We start from the raw sequence: 23,133 nt of genomic DNA on the forward strand, positions 1-23,133 counted from the left end.
TAAATGTTTATCTCCTATGAACCCATTCTTGGAAAAATATTGAAGAATGTTATTCAGTAAAGTGTGAAGACACAGCTTCCAGGAAAAGTAGATACATGCCAAGAAAGCAAAGAAAAAAAGTTGCAGGATGTCAGCTACACAACCAGCCTACAGAGCCACCACTGCAGATCAAAGGACAATGACAGAAGTCTCCAGGAGGAAGCTTAAGGAAAAATAAAGAGGAAGAAGAACTCAACGGCTATGAAGGCAAACAGTGTGAGAAAAAAGGAAAGACAGTTAAGAAACCCAGCAGAAAAGCTGTAAGCATAGTACACTACTGAATACCCAGCTCTGCCATGAAAATATTTATATAGTCATCGCATGAATATTTTTGGTTCATTTTCAACTTTTATATTCAACCTAAAGTCAAAACATATTAAACAATTAATTATGGTTACAGAACAATATAAATGTTAATATTACATATGTGAAAGTACTGCTAAGAAACCAAGCAGAAGTATAAGAAAGGTGAAAGGAAAAGGCATTGGCTCACATTCTCAACTTAAAATACGCATCAACAGGACAAGAAGAAAGAAAAGTTTCAAAGGTAACAGAGGACCTGACATGAAATTTGAGGGAATACAGAGAAGTAACTTGAATGAAATCTTCATTTACTTCCTATATTTGGATAATGTCTATAACTGATGAATCTAGATAAAGTGGGGTTTTAAGAGATATGGAAGTAATCACTGAAGAAAGTTTAATAAAGTTTGAAGTGGTTTTGCAGGAAACAACACTAAGTAGTACAGGAAAGGGGAATGTAGAGGAAATGGTTGCTTTTATTGTAAGTTCTTGTGAACTATCTGACTTTTTAAAACCATGAGCAGCAATTATTTTTATGGAAACCATTTTTACTTTAAGTTTCAGGATACATGGCAGAACGTGCAGGTTTGTCACATAGGTATACGTGTGCCATGGTGGTTTGCTGCATCTATTGACCTGTCCTCTAAGTTCCCTCCCCTCGCCCCCCACCCTCCAACAGGCTGTGGTGTGTGTTGTTGCCCTCTCTGTGTCCAGGTGTTATCATGGTTCAACTCCCACTTATGAGTGAGAACAAAAGCATATAGATTTTTGACAATGCAAATTTTGAAAACATAGTACATTGTAGGATACTGCAATTATGTACTCCAGGCCTTAAAAAAAAAGTGGAATGTGGCCGGGCGCGGTGGTTCATGCCTGTAATTCCAGCACTTTGGGAGGCCCAGGCAGGCGGATCACAAGGTCAGGGGATCGAGACCACCCTGGCTAACACGGTGAAACCCCGTCTCTACTAAAAATACAAAAAAAATTAGCCAGACGAGGTGGTGGGCGCCTGTAGCCCCAGCTACTCAGGAGGATGAGGCAGGAGAATGGCATGAACCCAGGAGGCGGAGCTTGCAGTGAGCCAAGATCGCTCCACTGCACTCCAGCCTGGCGGACAGAGCAAGACTCTGTCTCAAAAAAAAAAAAAAAAAAAAAAAAAGTGGAATTTTTTTTTTCACATAATAACACTATTAACAGAGTTTTTGTATTGTTCTTTGTAATAATCTGTGACTTTTTTGTTATTGCCAAACTATCGTTTTTTGCTCTAGCAGCAGTCTCTAGGTGTTGTCCTTTTGCCTTGCATGCCACAGACTTAAAAACAGAAATGAGCCCGCCTGTAATCCCAGCACTTCCGGAGGCCGAGACGGGCGGATCACGAGATGAGGAGATCGAGACCATCCTGGCTAACACCGTGAAACCCCGTCTCTACTAAAAATACAAAAAATTTAGCCGGGCGTGGTGGCGGGCGCCTGTAACCCCAGCTACTTGTCAGGCTGAGGCAGGAGAATGGCGTAAACCCGGGAGGCGGAGCTTGCAGTGAACAGAGATTGCGCCACTGCACTCCAGCCTGGGCAACAGAGCAAGACTCCGTCTCAAAAAAAAAAAAAAAAAAAAGAGTTTTTAAAACTATAAAACAAGACTAGTTCTTTAATAAGGACCCAAAGAAATCTCCAAGGAGCAAACTACATGAGCAATCTATTTTTATTTCCAGAAATACAAAAATGGGGGGGAGGTGAACATTCATCGAGCACACACACTGCTAGACACAGTGCTGAACACTCAAGGTGTTCCCATCTAATTCTTAAAAATAATGGAGTGGAATTGGTACTATCATTTTACTGAGGAAAAAAGAGAAAAGCAACTTGCCTAAGGCCAGAGGGCCCAATAAAGGGCAGAGTTATAATAAAAATGTATGCCTTTCTTCTTCCACCATGACATGCTGTACCTAGTCTTTTTGCCAGGATAATGTCAGCTTCCTCAGGACAAGTACCCTCAAGAAGTCCTGAAGCATGTTTTGATTTTTCAGTGTCTTGCACATAGTGACAGCAAGACTGGTTAAATGCATAATGAGGCTCTCTGTTCCTATGCTCAGAATGAGACTGCAGGGAATGCTAAGAACAATAAAGGTACACAGAAGTGACTTCTTATTCCAGGTGAGAAAAGACCAAAGACAAAAAAAAAAAAAAAAAAATAGAAAAGACCAAAGTCAAGTAGATGTCCAATTACGTTTAAGCGCCTGAATCCATGACCTGAATCACAAAACAAAAAAACTCAAAAGACACGATGACAAATGTACTGGAACTATACACCACACTGAGATAAGCTGCCAACATCCTTTCCAAAATGAAATTTTATGAATGAGTTTAATATAACAAAATGGAATCAAAATTAGGATCTTCCCTTTTCAGTCATTAACAAGTTAAAAATGAGAAGTTTATTCTACTGCTTTCATTTTCATAAAAATTATTCAGTTCAAATGGAACTGGGTCAGTGAGCATGCTATGTTTTTTGGTGGCTTAAAAGCCTAGTCTGATCGACTTATAAATGTACAACACTGGCTAGCCAATCACTATATAACTTCTATTGTTCTACTAACTTGTTAGACTAGGTCACACAATTCTGACTCACTAGCTTAAGTAACATGGGAATCCTTGTAATGAAGATTCACATCTACAATAAAGGAGGGAACAATTATAGCAAATACCTATTATTAGGAGTGTTTACTTGTTACTCTACTTAATGCTCCGAACAATCCGATAATGTTGGCTAGCATTTTCCCCAGTTCATAGTAAAGAAAACTGAGGCTAGTAAGTGGCAGAGTTAGGATTCAATGCCAGGGCAGTATGAAGACTCCCTGTTCCCATATGCCTCCAAGACATAAATAGACAAAACTTCAACGGTGCTTGCTTATGGAGCAGTAGTTTCAAAATGTATTCCAAACAACATCAGTCCAGTTAAAGTTGTAGTCGAGTAAGCTGAGGTATATAACAGCCTCTTTGGAGATTTCAGAATGCATTTTTAGCCCACAAGACGTAATTTTAAAAAATCCTACCATCTAGAAACAAACCCCCTTTTGGTTTAATACCTACAAAAATGCTTTAGAATCAATGGTCCATGTATCAGATGCTTTATATAAAACACTTTGGGATTCAATGTTGTAGACTCTAGAGCAGTGATTCTTAGTAATTTTGGTCTTAGGATCCCTTACACATACTTTAAAAAACTATTGAGGACTCCATTCCCTAAGTTCTTGTTTTTATGGGTTATATTTATTGATATTACCATATGAGAATTTAAAACGGGAAATCAAAAAGTATCAATAAATTCACATAAAACAATAATCCTATTACATATAACACAGTTTTATACAAATAACTATTCTCCAAAACTGGAAAAAAAAAAAAAAAAAAAAACAAGTGAGAAGAGTGTATTATTTTACAAATGTGGAAATTTCCTTAATGTCTAGCTTAGGAAAAGGTTCTCTTATCTGCCTTTTTATTCAATTTATTGTGATACACTGCTTCGTTTAAAGTGTAGAGAAAATGCACACTTCGCACAGATACATGCTGGAAAAGGAGTATTTAGATAGCTTTTTAGGTAATTTTGATTATTATTTTTTGATACTACATCAAAATTCAACAAGTGGTACTTAAAGGTTAATTTCAATATAAATCCTAAACCATATCAACAAACTTTTCTAAATGTGACATATTTTTGTTAATATCACCACTGATCTCACCAGAAAAGTCATTAAGTGTTGGGAAGTATCTGTACATGGTAGCAGATAAAAGTTCTTTAAAATTATAATTTTCAATGGAAAGCTTGAATTTTATCATTAGCAACAAAGAACATCACCTGTTTTCCTTAAATGGCAGGCTCACTTCCTTCATTTTCAAGAACCTGTCTGCCCAATACTTAAGTCAGCTATTCTTTCAAGAAAAATGATGTTCATGAAAAAAGTAGTTACTTTAGCTCTCGACACACACAATAATGTAAGTACTTCTCAAGACAGGCATTATGGAACTGAAGTGTTTTATTCACATTTAGCATTTTATCACATAAAATATTAAAAAGATGTATGCTTAGGGTCAAATTTTAATAAAATTAGTAATTTTTATTGCTACTCAAATGGCATTATTTTTTTGTCGCCCAGGCTGGAGTGCAGTGGTGCGATCTCAGCTCACTGCAAGCTCTGCCTCCCAGGTTCACGCCATTCTCCCACCTCAGCTTCCCAAGTAGCTGGGATTACAGGCACACGCCACCACGCCCGGCTAATTTTTTGTACTTTTTAGTAGAGAAAGGGTTTCATCGTGTTAGCCAGGATGGTCTCGATCTCCTGACCTCTCATGATCCACCCGCCTCCGCCTCCCAAAGTGCTGGGCGTGAGCCACCACACCCGGCTCAAAGCGCTTTCTTAAGTAAAACTGCTTGGCAGTCCAGCATACAATATTAGCACAGTCTGGTGCTACGCCTTGATTTGTGCCAAGAAACCAAAAGTTTTATCTGCCATGACTTTTATACCATCAATGCAAGTGTCAGCGCAGTAAAAAAGGTAATTAATAATACTATTGTTATGAAAATAACTTGGACCTCACAGACCAGGGTCTGGAGACCATACTTTGAGAAATGCTATCACAGAGTGAAAACAGAGGACAGTGATAAAAGGAATTCTTGGTTTTGATCCCACCACTGTGTACTACACCTCCCTTAAAGCAGCCACTGAAAACCATGTCTTATGGGAGCAAGCAATTAATATGAATTAGTGAAACTGGCAAGGTGAGGAAAGTAGTGAACTATGGAGTGCAGGTGTAAAGGAAGCAGCTGCTGTTCAACTCTAGCTGACTGCTGCTATTGAAGAATACTTGCCTAAAGACGCCATGAAGAGATTTTTGTAGGGTTGGATACACAGAATTTTCTATAATATATTCCCACTTTCAAATGCTAGTGTGGACTCAAAATCATCTTTTAAAAGTATGCAGACCAAACATAACACTTGGACCACCTATTTGCATGTTCTGTCCCAAAGGTATTCGTAATACTGGAAAAATGGCAATAAAATAAATGGCAAGACTGCAATAATGTCCCTTTGTGTCCTTTAGCAAGTAGGTTAAGGGCAGGGTGGGAAAGAAGGGTAAGACCAAGTTTCATGAAAGATCTTACATACAGGCATTATTATATATTAACCTGCCTTCCCAAATATATAATGGTCCTAGAGAGTTCCAGCTGCCTAAGACACTGGGTGCCCAGAAAAAAAATTATTCTAAGGCCATCGAGGAATTATTATATAGTGTGTGTGTGTATATATATGTGTGTGTGTGTGTGTATATGTGTGTGTATATATATATAAAATAGCTTTATAAAAGATCTTGTTATCTGGCAAAATGACTCAAGGTATTAAGACAACTGAGTAGTCACCAAGGGAAATTAATTACTAAAAAATACATTATTTCATCCTTCACCAGTATGTCAGTAAAGCCCTTAAATACATATTCCAATAGCATAAATAATACAAGAATTCTAAAATACCTCTTCTTTCTTCAGTAAGTCAAGACCGCTTTGCACTTGCTGTATCTTCAGTATGTTTTCCCCTCAGACCTCTTCTGTCATTCAGGCTTCACCTTAAATGTCATGCTTTCAGAGGCCTTCCTTGAGCACTCTACTGTTATTTATCGTGTTTCTCCCAAAAGAATGATAGTCCAGAGAATAAGGAAGGCCTCTTATATTCCCAGCACCTAGAGCAACTCCTAAAGCACAGTGTCAATATATATTTGTTGGTTCGATGAATGAAATGTTATTTACGATAAATTCTTCTGCGGTCCTCCTCGACTCCTACACAGATTAGCAGTCCTAAAGTACAGTTCCCTATAGTTTTATTATATTTTAAAGAACAAACTTCTAAGTCCAGCATTCAAGATTCTCCATAATATATAACCCCAACCTTCCCCCCCAAACTTACTTTGGCCAACCTAGACTGGGCTTTCCTACCTCTATCCTTTTGCTTTTCTCTCTCTCACAAGATCATGTTGTAATCTATGTTTGCCTATTAAAATTACACCCTTCCAGCCGGCGCAGTGGCTCGCACCTGTAATCCCAGCACTTTGGGAGGCTGAGGTGGGCCGATCACGAGGTCAGGAGTTCCAGACTGGCCTGGCCAACACGGTGAAACCCCATCTCCACTAAAAATACAAAAATTAGCCGGGCATGGTGGCGGGCACCTGTAATGCCAGATATTTGGGAGGCTGAGGCAGGAGAATTGCTTGAACCTGGGAGGGGGAGGTTGCTGTGAGCCACTGTACTCCAACCTGGATGACAGAGAAAGACTATCTCAAAATAAATAAATAAATAAATAAAATTACACCCTTCCTTCTTTCATGACCCATCTGAAGACCTACCTCCTTCCTGTAACATTTTCTATCCATCCCACTCCATAACCAAATTATCTTTTCTTTCTCTGTGCTGGTACCCCAACGCCATTTGAGTTACTAGTATTATCCATTTATTATGTTAACCACACCACACATTCCATACCCACATTCCCCTCCACTAAGCTCCTTGAGGGCAGGACTATGGCTTGGGTACACTGAAATCCACTGCAAGGTCTGGCAATGTTCTTTGTACTTGGTAGGCACTTAATACCTATTGAAGGGAATTGCTCCCTGTCATGCCCACACCCTCCTGATTTACCGAATTCATTGTTAGTCTTCTTTTGAATCAACCCCTTCTTACTTGGAAAGATCATGTTCACCATTTCTTTAAAAATTAAACATTTTCTAATAATAAACAATGTTTGCTTTGTCCAAGTGGTTTTGATTACACACAATCCATGCACACCTTTACATCATCTTCAGAGCCCAGTCATTCCAAAATGGCTGTTTCCTTTCTGCTATCAAAACAGAATACGTTTAGCTTTGGGTACATACTAATCTCTAATATTTTATTTCCTTACAAAAACAAGTTCATTTCAATACTTAGCACAATCCAACAAAGAAGAGGGTAATTCATATCCATTACTGTATTCATAAGCCATGTATGTATTCCTAAGTGACTCTTGCTATCCCTTAGTGACCAACCCCTGCCAATTCCCTCCTAAACTCCTTTGTAAAGTGAAATGCAATCATTTCAACCCTTTTGAGATACTAGATACTTACCGGTTATATTAAAGCAAATAGCTCATCTCACTTTCACTACCTTTCTCATCTAAAACTTTTAACTGTTCATTGCTTTGCTTACACAACTCAAATGCTCTTTGATTTCAAGCCTGCACACCAAGACCACATTGCTTCTTTCCTTTCTCTTGCCATGATTTTATCTTAACACTTACATAAATAGACATTCTCTTGTTTTTTTTTTTTCTACCTTTCACCCAAACTCCATTTTACTTATCTGTAACTTCCAATTTACATTTCAACCACTTTCCTACTTCAGTGAGGGAAAATTCTCCAGGTCTTTTCCCCAACACTATGTCCTCAGGTAAAATGAACTGTCTATATGTTATGATGTTGACGTAATGATGTCCATTATTTTATAAACTCAAAAAATAAGAAATGTATAAAATTCATCATAGAGGAATTACTACAGCTAAATAGTAACATTAGACTTTTCTTGAGCCCTTACTGCATATTAGGTACTTAAACACAAATATTAGAACCACATGCACACGCAAAGCAAGTATGTTAATTAACTCAATTTAGCCATTCAACAATGTATACGTATTTCAAAGTATGTTGTATATAATAAATATATAAAATTTTTATTTGTCAGTTAAGGAAAAATTTTTAAAATAGACAAAGAAAAAGTACATAAGTACGAGATAAGAATTTCCTTTCTATACAAGTATTAGTATATAAATATAAGAAAGGTATATTTCTCAATTAAAAAAAAAAACCCTAGAAATGTCTTCTGTAACTTTTCAGCACAGAAAGTTCAAATATATATACATATTCTTTCTCCTCTACTAGTATTTTCATAGAAATTCATCAAGAGAACTCACCATCACAATATAGATTACTGCTATAGGACCTAGAAGCTTCTTAATATTTGCAGGGTAGATTTCACTCAACCTGCTATGAAAGGGAATCATAAAGAATGGGTTGAGTCAAACAACCAACGTAAGAGGACTGAGGCAACTTAAGAAGTTTATAGTTCTTGACTTTAATTTCTGCATAGTATATGTAGTTAAAGAGATTTTCCTTAGCAATATGTGATTCCTGGTTCTTTAGCTATAAATTCTTCCTTTAGGAAACATAAACTCCCACTGTCAGTCTACTCTGATAAAAGTAGTACATACAGGCCAATAAATATTGTACTGCTTAATCAATCTCACTGTCATTGTTATCTAAACAAATAAAACACTTCTGATAGCCTCAAACATAAGAACTCCAATATGACTACTTCTAAAGTTTGACGGTTTGATCCAGGTCTCAAATTCCCAATTAAAATAATTATTTGTATTATCTACATTAACAATGACAACAACAAAAAGACTTTTAAAAAAACACAAATAAGATTAAAGGTAAAAAAGGAGAAAAACCACAATATGCAAAAGTAGTTTGAAAAATACTACAACCGCCGGGCGCGGTGGCTCACACCTGTAATCCCAGCACTTTGGGAGGCCGAGGCGGGCAGATCACAAGGTCAGGAGGTCGAGACCACGGTGAAACCCCGTCTCTACTAAAAATACAAAAAATTAGCCGGGCGCAGTTGTGGGCGCCTGTAGTCCCAGCTACTCGGGAGGCTGAGGCAGGAGAATGGCGTGAACCCGGGAGGCGGAGCTTGCAGTGAGCCGAGATCGCGCCACTGCACTCCAGCCTGGGCGACATAGCGAGACTCCGTCTCAAAAAAAAAAAAAAAAAAAAAAAAAGAAAAATACTACAACCATCTAAAACTGAAGCTTGAAATAGTACTAGTTGACTTTAGAAAATACGACAGGGTATGGAGATAGTCCAATAAAATTAATTTGATCACTATCTAATACTTAGAGTGATCATAAAATTTACATCCAAACTGAGACATGTGTAGAGTGAAAGAGGCACTGTTTATAATTATGCCTAAACAAGAGGCATAAACCAGGGCTGTCTTAAGCAAACTCAGACTTACAATTGCTTCTAAAACTCATTGAAGATAAATAATCCCATTCAACCAATAAAGTGTGTAAGGTGACATGGAAAGACAACACCTGCAACCTGTTCCCTTACAACATGCCATATAAAATATTGATGTTTTGATTAAGGAGTAGTATTTTTCAAGAACCAGTTACTAATAATCAAACCTCTCTTTTCTTACATGGAAACCTGATTATTCCAGAACCACAATGACTCCTATTTAATCAGAAATTTTAAAAAATAATAAAAGTTTACAATAAAGCTACACAGTGGCCCAGGCATCATTTTAAGCACTTTATAGCTCATTTAATCATCTTAGCCCAGAAGGACAGAGATTTCTATCCTATTTTACAGGTGAGAAAACTGAAGTACAGAGAGGCTCAGTAATTCACCCCTGGTCACAGTAAGTGATGAAGTTGAAGATTCCAGAGTGTGCTCTTACCAACTGTACTATGTTGCCACTATTGCTCCTCTAGTGGGAGAAGCAGGAGCCCACAATTTTTTCCTAAGTGCACAGAATACAGTGGAGCTCTCAAGTATCTCAAGTGAGTAGAATCGTGGTTACACAGAGTTAAGCACCAATGATATAATTTCCGGTATACATTTGTTACCAGTGGTCACGCAGGAGCAAATGGGACAGGGAAATGTCTTTACTTATAATATGATAAAGAGAAACCCATTCCACTGTTAGGATAATGTACTACACCAGCACTATGGGTTATCACAGGGTGAGAATGACAAAAAAGATGATTATAATAATGACAAGCATTAACTGTGCACACACAATGTGTCAGGTACTGTCCCAAGCTCGTATCATGTTAACTAACCTAATCATACTAAAAACCCTATGAGGTAGGTACTGTTTCACAGTTGAGAGAACTGACCATGTTACTTGCTCAAGGACACACAGCAAGTAACAGAACTTAGATTGATACCCATGTTCTTTATCACTTCACTATTTTATAAGGGATCATATATACCCAGTAGTACATTCATCTAGTAAGCTGCATTATAACAGAGTTTTAGTATGTTACATCATCAAACAAGAGTTGTTAAGTTTTTGGTTGGAAGGCCGCAGGAACCAAGTTTTGATAGGTGTCATATTTCTCAAGCTTCTGCCTAAAAAAATGAAAACGTTGAATTCTATCTCTAAGATCCCTTCTAATACAAATATCATTTCTCTGAATGCTAATTTCCTGACATTTCATATAACAACAATACACACTATCTGCTGAAAACATCTGCTATGGTTTGAAGTTCATGCTTTGGAAATCTAATCTCCCATACAACAACAGTGTTGACAGGCAGGACCTTTAAGAGGTGATTAGGTCACAAGGGCCCTGCCTTCGTGAATAGACTAATGCAATTATCACAGAAGTTGACTCATTATAAAAGGGAATTGGGCCCGCTCTTGGGCATGCAACTGTGCTCTCTTGCCCTTCTGCTTTCCATCACGGGATAATACAACAAGAAGGCCCTAGCCAGATATGAGCTCCTCGACCCTGGACTTCCCAGCCCCCAGAACTGTAAGAAATAAACTTTTTTTTCATTACCAATTACCCAGTCTATGGTATTCTGTTTAAAATAGCAACATAAAATGGACAAGACAACATCTAATCTTTAAAAATCTATTTCTGCCAAAGTGCCAGACATAGATTAGATATGTGACTCCTTTGAAAAATAACACAGGTGTGTATTTAAATATGATTATGAGATCAAATATACAAGAAGTTATATTCACATTTTACTCAATTAAAAAGTACAGTATCACACACAAAACTTGAGGTTGACTCAACCTTAGGCCTCTTGATCTGCTGGGATTTATTAGTGTCTTCCTTTTGAGTTTCTATAGCTATATGCAGCAATAATTTTAGGGTAAAGGTAGTTCAGGGTAGTTTTGCTGAAGACTTGTTCTCCCTTGACTATTTATCATAATCCCAGTACAGCAACGTTTTATACTCAGTAGGTACTTAATGAACATATACAAACATCACTAAACACACTCCATCCCCAACACATGATAAGAACAAAGAAAGAAAGTTCTTTGTTCTTATCATGTGTTGGGGATGGAGTGTGTTTAGTGATGTATGCACATGTACCCTAGAACTTAAAGTATAATAATGATAATAATAACAACAACATAAAGATAAAAAAAAAGAAAGAAAACTTCATAGAACTCCTTCTACCTATCAGAAGGAGTTGACAGATAGAAGGCACTTAGTGTGTAAGACTATGTTTTAATAATGGATATACAGAAAATACCTTATTACAATAAATCTTTTAAAATAAAATATATCTTTAAAAAAAAAAAAAAACAAAACAAAGAAAAAGAGCCTCAGGATCTCCAACAAGCTTCTTCCTAGGAGAATAGCAACAATAGTAGCTAACAGCTATATAAAGCACTATTCCAAGTACCAGGCATTGTTCCAGGTACTTTACGAATGAATTCATTTAGTCCTTAAAACAATCCTAAGAGGCAAGGGTTACCTTTATTTCCCAAACACAGGAAGAAAAAAACTAACTAATGCCCAGAGAAACTAAGGCTCAGAGCAGTTAAGTACAGATGCTCCTTAACTTATGATGGGGTCACATTCTGATAAACCCAACCTAAGCTGAAAATATCCCAAGTCAAAAGTATGTTTTCGACTTACAATATTTTCAACTTATGATGGGTTTACTGGGACATGATTCCATCAGAAGTTGAGGAGTGTACTGAATGTGTATCACTTTAACACCACTGTAAATGTGAAAAATCCTAAATCAAATCATTGTAAGTCAGGGACCATCTGTACTTGCTTGATGGTGGTAACTCCTAAGAACTCAACTTCAACTTAAAAATTCCATCAAGGATTTTAAGCTGACTAAATGAAAATAAACAATAAACAAAATAAAAGTGACAATGATGAAAAAGCTATCATTTATTGAGTGGTGTATCAGTACTTCTTTAATACAATCCTCAAAAATGACCCTAAAAATTACGCATTGTTATTTTCATTTTACAAATCAAAGTAATAGGCAAAGAGAAAGTTCTTGGCCAAGGATATTGACTAGAAATTTAGTAGAGCCAAGATATGAACCCAGCTTCATAGACCTCCAAAGCCTGGCTTTTTTCACTATGCCAGTATCTCCCAAATTTTAGACACTTGCATACCACCTTCACAAATTCTGCCATGTTCATGGACCACTTGCACTATTATGTACTTAGTATTTTTTCTTCAAATGAGACACTTTTTTAAAAGTTAAACTTATTTTAAAAGAAACTTTGTATCATGTATAAATGGAAAATTCTACTTCACTTGAAACAGAGATTTAAAAAAAATAATATATTCAATGAAAACAAAACTGTAATTTCAGCCAAATACCACTGTCTGCTAAATGTGCTTGCAACCACATCAAGGCCTACCTGTCCTTTTTTAAAAGAGAGCAAATAATATGGGAACGGTGTTAAAAAAAAAATTTTACTAGCTCCAATCTGAAACTTTCTCCGTGAATAATCAGATGTGAAAAACAATAAAAAAGAGAACAGCTTCTTCACTATGTGCAAGAATTGGGTACACATCTCACGCTTTGGGGAACAAAATATAAGGCTGCTGTACTGCCTCTCCTTGATTCAAGTACACACCCATATCTGCAGTCTTTCATGTTTTCTCAATATTGTAGAGAATGTGCTAACACTGAGTAGCAGACTGGTTATTATACCTAGTAGCATTATAGAAACATCTCATGAAAATCTTCTCCTCTTAAGTACTCACATACAATGTTGAAAATATATACTTGGCCCTGGGAGGAAAACAAAATTTTTACACAGAACCCTTTTTCTCAAAAACTTTCTGCCCTAGTTGCAAACAACACACAACCTATGATATAAGGCTGTTTTTTTTTTTTTTTTGAGAAGATAGTTCTCACTGTGTCTCCAAGGTCTGTCTTTCAGGCTGGAGGGCAGTGGCGTGATCTCGGCTCACTGCATCCTCAACCTCCCTGGTTCAAACCCCTCTCGCCTTAGCCCCCTTAGTAGCTAACAGGCATGCACCACTGCAGCTGGCCTTTTTTTTTTTTTTTTTGGTAGAAATGGGGTCTCACTATGTTGCTGAGGCTGGTCTCAAACTCCTGGGCTCAAGTAATCATCTGCCTCAGCCTCCCAAAGTGCTGGTATTACAGCCGTGAGCCACCATACCCAGCAAGGTTGTAATTTTAAGCATCAAAATGGTTGGCAACCTGAGCACAAGCTTTGCCATCACACGAAACTGAATTTGAATCCCAGTGCATGTTGCACATGTAGCCACTCTATAGCTCAAGGTTGCTCAGTTGAAAAACTGAAATAATACCTATCTCTAAATGTAAAGTTAAATATATGTCAAATAGCTTGATGCCTGGCCCATTATAGGTGCTATATAATTAGTACTCGACCCCTGTAAGAATTAAATAAAAAGAGTGGTTACTGTGAGTTGGGATTTTTTTTTTTTTTAATAAGTACCCAATCTCTAGCCCTTAAAGAATTGGTAGATTTTTGGTCAGTCAAAACAAGAGAGGCAATCCAATTCAGGGTGCCAATAAGTCAATTCAGGGACTGTAGTGGTGGCTAGGTGGTACAATGAAGTTAGATGATGGAGGCTCTAAATGCCACGCTAATTTTCACCGAACATTTCTTAAGAGTATCATATAATTTATAATTCACTAATCTATTCTTTAGCAATTACAGAAAAGCTTAACATTTAGGCGGCCACTATAGTAGTTTATCAATGAGGCGTTCAGAGCTTGGATTAGAGTAATGCTAAGAACAGAAAACAATGATTGGCTAAGTCCTTTCAAAGAGAATCTGAAGGACTTTGAAAGTTGGATAAATGGAAAAGATGAGTCAAAGCTGACTCCAAAGAAGACAGTAGGAAGACAATCAGGATGTTAAAGACAGAATATTTCAGCTCCATGATGAACAAGAAGAGACAATATCCAACATGAAGTGATTCACTGCCAATTGCAAGGAAAGTGGTTGAACAGAATAAGACCTAAGAAAAGGTCACTGAATTTGGTGATTACGATAACAACGAACTTTAAGAATACTTTAAAAAAACAAAAAACAAAAAGGAGGCGGAATATAAAAGTTAAATTACACCAAGCACAGTGGCTCATGCCTAAAATCCCAGCACTTTGGGAGGCCAAGGCAGGCAGATTGCTTTTAAGCTGAGGAGTTCGAGACCAGTGTGGCCAACATGGCAAAACCCCATCTCTAATAAAAACACCAAAAAAAAAGGCCGGGCATGGTAGCGCACACCTGTAGTCCCAGCTACTCGGGAGGCTAGGTGGGAGGATCGCTTAAGCCCAGGTAACCAGAGGTATAGTGAGCCAAGATCGTGCTATTGCACTCCAACTTGGGTGACAGAGCAAGACTCTGTCTCAAAAGATGAATCAGCAAATAAAAATAAAAGTTAGATTACTAGTGCTTAAGAATAGGCCAGGGTACAGGCAGTAGAGAAGAAATCAGGTCATTTGTTATTTGGCAGTAAAAGGAAGAAGAAAAATAGGAAGGCAGCTAGATGGGTGTGCAGGGTCAAATGAAAAACACCAGAAGCAAAAAGGAACATTATGTAGAAAATAACCATGAAACAATACAATTAGTAACTATGACAATTCCCTTTTTGCCATTTGTTAGGTGCTAGCAAGAAACACTAAGTTTGGATTCACTCCAGAATCAAATCTTAGAGGGAAATGTACTTAGGGAAGTAAAAGATTTCTATGTCTCAGGGTTCACAACAGTGGGTGGTAAACAGAAAATCTAACTATAAGCTCCCTTCCACCAGCCATTAATTCTTTAGCGTTCTGAATGAAGGCAGAGAATACAGTGGGTCATTAGCTTTCAAAGGTTTAAGATCTGTAGTTTCTATTATTCCTAATGACAAGTAGTACAATCCGTAATTCTGACGTGGCACATGTCTCAGTGGCCTGTGCTAGGGAATGTATGAAATCCTGTGAGTGTACCATCACTCAACCCAGCACCCTCATCTCTAAATTGACTTGTGGGCCGCCACTTGCAGCCAGGCACACTGGAACTCTGTAGAAGTTGTGCCTCATTATACTTTATGAAAAAAAAAGTATATGCTATAGTGCCAAGGTATCCAGATTCTACCATAATTTGTTTTAGTTGCCAATAAATTCACAGTTTTAAAAAAATTTCTTACAATTACTCTGCTATATATAAAAAAAAGTGGGGGTAGGTAAGGGAAAAAGATTCTGAAAGGGAGGGAGGGGAAAGCAGCAATGTCTTGTCAGCAAAGCAGCGAAGTCAGAGCTCAGAGAATTCTGTGCTATTGTTCCTGTTCTTACTGCCTCCTTCTCTTCTCATGCTCAGAATGTTGATTGGGGTGGGGAGAGAGCACCCATAGTGCTAGGCAGTGGAACATCCAAGGCTTCAAGCTTCACCACCCCCACTTTTCACTTCCCTGGGTGAGGAGCCCAGAATTGCCTTAAGTCATCATCCCAATCACATCTATGAATGCACAGCAAAGCAGGGCTAAGCAAATGGCTTGCCCCAAAAAGTTGCCTATGTTTTCTAAACATCTATTATGTGTTTCTGCTGTTCTGCACATCATGAAAGAAAAGAAATCTGAGTTTTAGCCACAACTTGCTCACAATATTGCTGGGATATAGAGATACTGGAGAAGCAGCCAAGCAACGGCATAAACACACCAAGAAACAGCATAAATGAACAAAAATCAATACAGTGCAAAACATATATAAAAGGATAGGCAGCAGGGAAATTGGTCTCAGTGAGAGTGAGGTTGTTCAAATTAATTTCCAAAACCTATAAAAGTCAATTAAGCCATGTTTTGAAAAGGGGGGGAGGAATAAGCACAGAAGTGAGGACAGAGTCTTGTAGATGAAGGAAGTTACATGATAAAAAAGAATAGATAAAGAACAAGTAAAAGCTGTGTGAGATACAGAAAAACAGATTTGCTGGGAGGGAACACAAAGTCCCTATTAGGAGAATAATCAGAAACAAGCCTGTGAGATGTAGCAGTGGGTTGGCAGAAGCTTTTAAGGCTGATTACGCATGACTATTCAGATTTGAAATGCTCTCTGTATCACCCTTCATTTTATGGGAATGCTATACTTTCTCTCTAAAAGAGTTAACTAAATTAAATGAGAAACTCCACTGACCTGTTTTCTTATTTAGATTACATGCTTGTCTACCAGTGCTTGCTCACTGTCAAGTTCAACAACTGAAAATTATGCCTCTGCAGGGCAGAGAAATGCATGTGAGTTTACTACTAAAGTAAGCCATGATACCACTTAAAAAAAAAAAAAAAAATTAAGAAAACAGCCTTGATGTAACAACTCCTTAAAGTTATTAGCATGCACGCTCAGTGTGTTTGACTAGCATCACCTGACCAATTTTAAAAGTATTAACGAGAATATTCACAGTCTAATTGAAAGCACTATGCAGTCTGTTCTCAGAGTTCCATACTGTTGAAAAAAACTCATTAATTATAACTTGGAAGTTTTTAAGTGGTATGATAAAATGAAGAGGCTAGGCTGGGACCCATCAATGTACTGATGAGGAATGAAATTCTAAAGCACCAGCTAAGCAGTCTAATAGGCTTTGAGTGAGTACCTAACAGGAACAAAGTGATAATAAGGGAAACAAGGCTAAAACTTACCCTCAAACTGTTTGCCACCGATCACGGGAAAAAGATACACAGAAAGAATAACCTAAAGTACAAATTGTATACAAGTGCAAACATACAGAACAGAGCTGGGAGACTACAGAAGGAGGGGTTATCTGGTTGGGATGATCAGGAAAAAGTTCAAGTAGGAGGTCAAACTAAAAAACAAAAAACGCATGGTATTTTAAGTGAAAGTTCAAAAATTATTTCAAAGACCTTTCTAATTCCATGAAAGATGATACAACATTCCAGAGATATAATGTGATGGTTCAGATTTAGGTAAGTAAGCCTGTGATAAAAATTATGAAGGAAACCAAAGGACTATAAAATGAGTTAGTCTGTAAATATCTTAATGTAGAAAATAATTCATCATAGGAAGAATCTGCTCTGGATCCCAGGAAAAAATACAGTAAGTTTAATAAAATCTCAGCAATAATATAGAGACTGTAAAAAATTCTACTGGGAATCAGTCAGAGTCTGAATAAAAAAAATTTTTGAAGGAGTAATACACAAGCTTGTCAGAAAGTAATCTGACTTTCACTCTTAAGCTTCCATGAAACACACATAAAACGTAGTAGGTTAAAGCAGGACTACTTAAATCCCAGCTCTACTACTTACTAGCTGTATAATCGTAGAGAAGTTACTTATCCTGTGTCATTTTAAAAATAGGGATAATAAACTGTGTCCACTTCACATCACTGAAACGAAAATGAATTATCATAAAGGGCCACAAACAAGGCTGATATAGTAGGCACTACATCAGCATTAATTATTAGTATCGTCTGAATTTGCTGGCAATGTACACTAAGGTTAGAGATAAGCAAACATATTTTTTGGGAAAAAAGATAAATCATGTTCACTCATTCAACAAATATTCACTACTGACAATGTGCTAGGAATACAGTCATGAAGCAGACAGGCACAGTGACTCCTTGGAGATCAGAAGATTCGGTTTTCCAGGAGGACAGGAACCGTGTCTCTTTCACTCACCTCTGCATACTGAATGCCCTCGGTACAGATCCTGGAGCACAGCAGGTGTTTAATGGTGTTTGTTTAATTAATGAAAAGTGTAATTATAGGACATGAAATTGAAAAAAAAAATTCTGAATATATGGAGAATAGGAATTCAATAGAACCATCCTCTGAACAAATGGTACAGCAATGCCACAGGATAACTAAACCTCAAGAAATTTGTCTACAAACCTTCAAGAATCTATTGATTCTTGAATATCATAAGAGCATACATTTTCCTATTAATAAAAATTAATGAAATGGCACGCTTATTACAAGGATTAAATGAGATCCTGTGTTAAATGAGAATCACAAAGCTGCAATAAGATGCTGACATGAAGAGGTAGGCTAGATTCTTCAGCTCCGAGGCTCACTCCTCAGCTAAATACAATTACTATGTGTCCAGGTGTTTAGTGGTTGCTTATACAAATAGCTAAAACCTCTTGTATTAAATGTCCAAATGTGTTACGGGTTTAAAATATAAGGTGCCTTTGGGTTTAATATCCAAGATTTAAGTCTCTGGAGGCTGACCTAATTTCAGATGAAGAGATATACCTCCATACCCACATGGCCTTCCTAACAGTTTCAAGAAAGTTTCAGAAAATTCCTGAGGTCTTAAGTGAAAACAGAAACCTAAATCTCTGGGACAATATCAGAGTTAATTAACTCTGAAAGGACATTTCAAATATAAAGACTTTAAGGCGGGACATTATGGTTCATGCCTGTAATCCTTGCTTGAGTCCAGGAGTTTAAAAGCCAAAAAATACAAAAATTAGCTGGGCATGATAGCATGTGCCTGTAGTCCTAGCTACTTGGGAAGCTGAGGTGGGAAGATCCCTTGAGCCTGGGAGGTTGAGGCTGTAGTGAGCCATGATCATGCCATGCCACTGCACTCCAGCCTGGGTGACAGAGTGAGACCCTGTCTCAAAAAAAAAAAAAAAAAAAAAAAAAAAAAAAATTAGGCTTGCATTCCTCATTTTTAGTGAATGGCCTCATTCAGGAACCACCACCAAGTCTGCACACGCTTCTAACGCCACCCAGCTGCTGCTACTCTCAAGCTTTCAAATGTCCACCTAACTCTGCTGCCCAGAAGGAAGGAACATGGCATCACACTCAGCACATCCAAAATTCACCACATTATCTTCTCCCCAAACCCCTTACCTTGCCCTCTGCTTCTTTATTTCCATGTTAATGGCATCACCCTTCTGTAGGCTCCAAACCTCAGAATCATTCTTTGAGTCCTCTAGTGGTAAACTTCACTTCAAGAGAGCAAACCTTCAAATTAATTATCCAGTGAAAGGGCAAAACAAAAGGCTTACTGACAGAATCGAAAGGTTGGGAAAGCATTATGAAGTTCACCCAACAAAATCAATGAAAGGTATAAAGCTAGATTTGAAGAACAGACAATTTTCTCTAGTATTAAAGCCAAGATTCTACAAATTCTGTGTTTTCTCATATACAGCAGAGCTTAAGTGACTGAAACTTACTTGACTACCTTCTAAGAACCAGGCACTATCAGTTTGGTAGTATTAAAACTTCAGAAATGGTCAAGGCGGAGGATCACCTGAGGTTAGGAGTTCGAGACCAGCCTGGTCAACAAGACGAAACCCCATCTCTACTAAAAAATACAAAAATTAGCTGGGCGTGGTGGCGCAGGCCTATAATCCCAGCTACTCAGGAGGCTGAGGCAGGAGAATAGCTTGAACCCGGGAAGCGGAGGGTTCAGTAAGTAGAGACTGTGCCACTACCCTCCAGCCTGGGAGACAGAGCCAGACTCCGTCTCAAAACAAAACAAAACAAAACAAAATAAACAAATAAAAAAAACCTCCAGAAATGGTATTGGCTTCAGTTTACAGATGAGGAAATGAAATCTCAAGAGAGGTTAAGCACTTACAAAGGATGAGAAGTTAATAAGCACCAACTGGAGATTCAAAATCTAGAACTGTCATATTCCAAAGTCTATGCTATTATTGACTACACTTAATACTTGCTGACACAGAAAATTACGAGGGCGTTGTAATTACTTTTCTACGGAATATAATGAAGTGCTTCAGAAAAGATATGCGTTCTTCTAAATCAGCTATTAACATACAGTTTCATTAAACACTTTGAAGTCAAACCTCTGATCCTTCTAGTCACAAATGAGACACCAAGAAAAACTAGTATACTCTTAGTTTCCAAACAATGAATTCTTGTTTTATAGATACTTCTATTTCCACGTACAACATTTTGCATAACTCATGGGCAAAAAGAAGCAATAATCACTTTATGCAACTATTTTTTTCTCCAAAGGAACACACTTATAATTGTATTAGGCCCAAGATCTAGCTACTTATGCAAACTCAGATTGAAAACAGCTATTTCAAAATACAAAACACCAAATCAGTCCCTTTAAGTAACATTAGAATAGCCCCCAAAAAGATTCATGATAGTGATTATGCCAGTGGACAAACCAACCCAAAATAGTCCTGTAGATTGAAACCACTATTTCATTAAAATTAGTACTTGTCAGTCATGACTACTTCAAATTCGCATTATTCTTTGAAGTATTATATTTCTGTAATTTCCCATAATATTAAGATATCTGAGTTAAGTGTACAAAAATTCATCATACCACTAAAGGTCAATAGATGGAAACTGGTCTTCATTCTAAATCATATGATTTTTAGCCCCTTCTAAGGTCAATAAATAATGTACTTGTAAAACAACACATACAAAAGCAGGCAGAGCAGTCCCTGTCACACAGAACAGTGCATAAATGTTAGCTTGATGCTAATGTAATGTAATGTAAATATACTGAGTTCTAATGAATCTTGGAAGATGAGATATGGCAATCTCCGCTACATGTAAAAATCTATCAGTATATCATCTTTCAAAATTTAAATCCTTTATCGAATGCCAGATTACATTATGCTGAAGTTTTGTAATTAAACTATGTAAGCAGTACACAGTCCTTCATTCTCCACCACACTCAACTTTTACATTCTCCTAGATGACTATTTTGTAATTTTTTAATTCACAGCTTTGAGGTATAATTTATAAACCATAAAATTCAACCATCGTACATGTACAATTAATTGAGTTTTAAGAAAATTATAGAGTGTATACAGCACTATCACTACAATCTAATTTTAGAATTTTTCTGTCACCCAAGTATTTTCCTCCAGACCATTTCTCTTGCTCTGGCCTCAGGCAACCACTAATCTGCTATATCTCTATAGATTTGCTTTTTGTAGACAGTCCATATAAATGTAACCACACAATATGTACTCTTTTGTATTTGGTTTGACAGTTAGCATGTTGTTATTAAAGATGAGGTCTCGCTATGTCACCCAGGCTGGAGTGTAGTGGCGTTAACACAGCTCACTGCAGCCTCAAACACCTGGGCTTAAGCTATCCTCTTTCCTCAGCCTTCCAAGAATAGCCAATGATATGCAGGTGCCATCACACTCAGCTAATTTTATTTATTAATTTTTTTGCGACAGGGTCTTGCTATGTTGCCCAGAGCCATGTTTTTGACATTCATGTTTGTTATAACATATATCACTAATTTGTTTCTTTTTTATTGCAGAATAGTTTTCCGCATTTTATGTATTCAAACACCATTTGATGGATATTTGCATTGTTTTCTAGTTTTTGACTACAGTGAATAATGCTAACAGACATGTACATGCCATTATTTCTACATGTATTTTCATTTCTCTTGGGCAGATTCCTAACAGCGGAACTGCTAGTTCCTATGGCAAATTTAGGCTTAACTTCTTAAGAAAAAGCCAAACTGTTTCCCAAAGTGGTTGTGCCATTTACAGTCCCAAGATAAGTGCCTAGGGGTTCCAGTTTCTTAACAATATAAATACTAGGTATTGTCAGTCTTTTTAATTATAGCCACTCTGGTCAGTGCGTGATAGTATATCACTGTGATTTAATTTGCATTTCCCTAATGACTAATGATGTTAGCATCTTTTCATACGCTTATTGGCCATTCTTATCGTTGTCTTTGGTGAAATACCTATTTAATGGGCTTAAGCCTAAGAATGGGCTTTCTCCCAGTTTTTTTTTTTCCTTTATAAGTGAGTTGTAAGATTTTTCAAATATATTCTAGATTAAAGACCTTTACCATGTTTATAATATGCAAATATTTCTCCCCAATCTACGGCTTATCTTTTTATACTTTCTTAAGTATCCTCTGAAGTGTAAAAGTTTTAAAAATATTTAATAAAGCCCAATTATTTCTTATTTCTTTTCCTTTTCTTTTTTTTTTCTTTTTCTTTTTTTTTTTTTTTTGAGACAGGGTCTGGCTCTGTTGCCCAGGTTGGAGTCCATTGGCACAATCTTGGGTCTCTCTGACCTCTGCCTCCCAGGCTTAAACCATCCTCCTGCCTCAGCCTCCCAAGTAGCTGGGACCACAGGTGCACACCACCACACCCAGCTAATTTATTTTATCTTTTTTTTAGAGGCAGGGGTCTCCCTGTGTTGCCCAGACTGGTCTCAAACTCCTGTGCTCAAGTGATCTGCCCACCTCAACCTCACAAAGTGCTAGGATTACAGGCGTGAGTCACTGTGCCCAGCCCCGTTTTGTAGTTTTTAATACAAAAATCTGGGTGACTCTTTTCTTAAGTTTATTCCTAAGTATGTTAGGCCTCTTTGAAACTAATGTAAGTTTTTTTTTTCCCCTTACTTTCATATTAAGATTTTATGTCACTACTATACTGTTAATCCTGCCTCAGTTTGTAGAAAACAAATAAAAGCCATTAGGCCAGAACATCTTCCCACTAAATCTATATTCCACCCACTAAATCTATATTCCTACTTGCCTCTGTAACCATGTTGTTCTTTCTTCACCACTGTTAAAACTGAGGAAGTGGCCGGGCGTGGTGGCTCATGCCTGAAATCCCAGCACTTTGGGAGGCCAAGGTGGGCGGATCACGACGTCGAGAGTTCGAGACCAGCTGGCCAACATGGTGAAACCCCTTCTCTACTAAAAAGACAAAAATCAGGCAGGCATGGTGGTGGGTGCCTGT

At 37.5% G+C, this 23,133-nt stretch overlaps 1 protein-coding gene across 7 annotated transcripts in view; it reads right to left on the bottom strand.

Annotated features, from left to right (window-relative positions):
* The window catches only part of LOC105465718 (RALBP1 associated Eps domain containing 1), an 87,255-nt gene that overhangs the window by 54,489 nt on the left and 9,633 nt on the right, over positions 1-23,133 (bottom strand). The window contains exon 1 of one of the 7 annotated variants that reach the window (XM_011714305.2): positions 19,274-19,362. The exons of the other annotated variants lie outside the window; for them this stretch is intronic. The gene's annotated coding sequence lies outside the window, so the exon portion shown is untranslated. Of the gene's footprint in view, positions 1-19,273; positions 19,363-23,133 lie in introns of those variants that run through there. 7 annotated transcript variants of the gene reach the window in all.

The sequence above is a fragment of the Macaca nemestrina genome, chromosome 5, assembly GCF_043159975.1.
Source record: "Macaca nemestrina isolate mMacNem1 chromosome 5, mMacNem.hap1, whole genome shotgun sequence".
Lineage (NCBI taxonomy): Eukaryota > Metazoa > Chordata > Mammalia > Primates > Cercopithecidae > Macaca > Macaca nemestrina.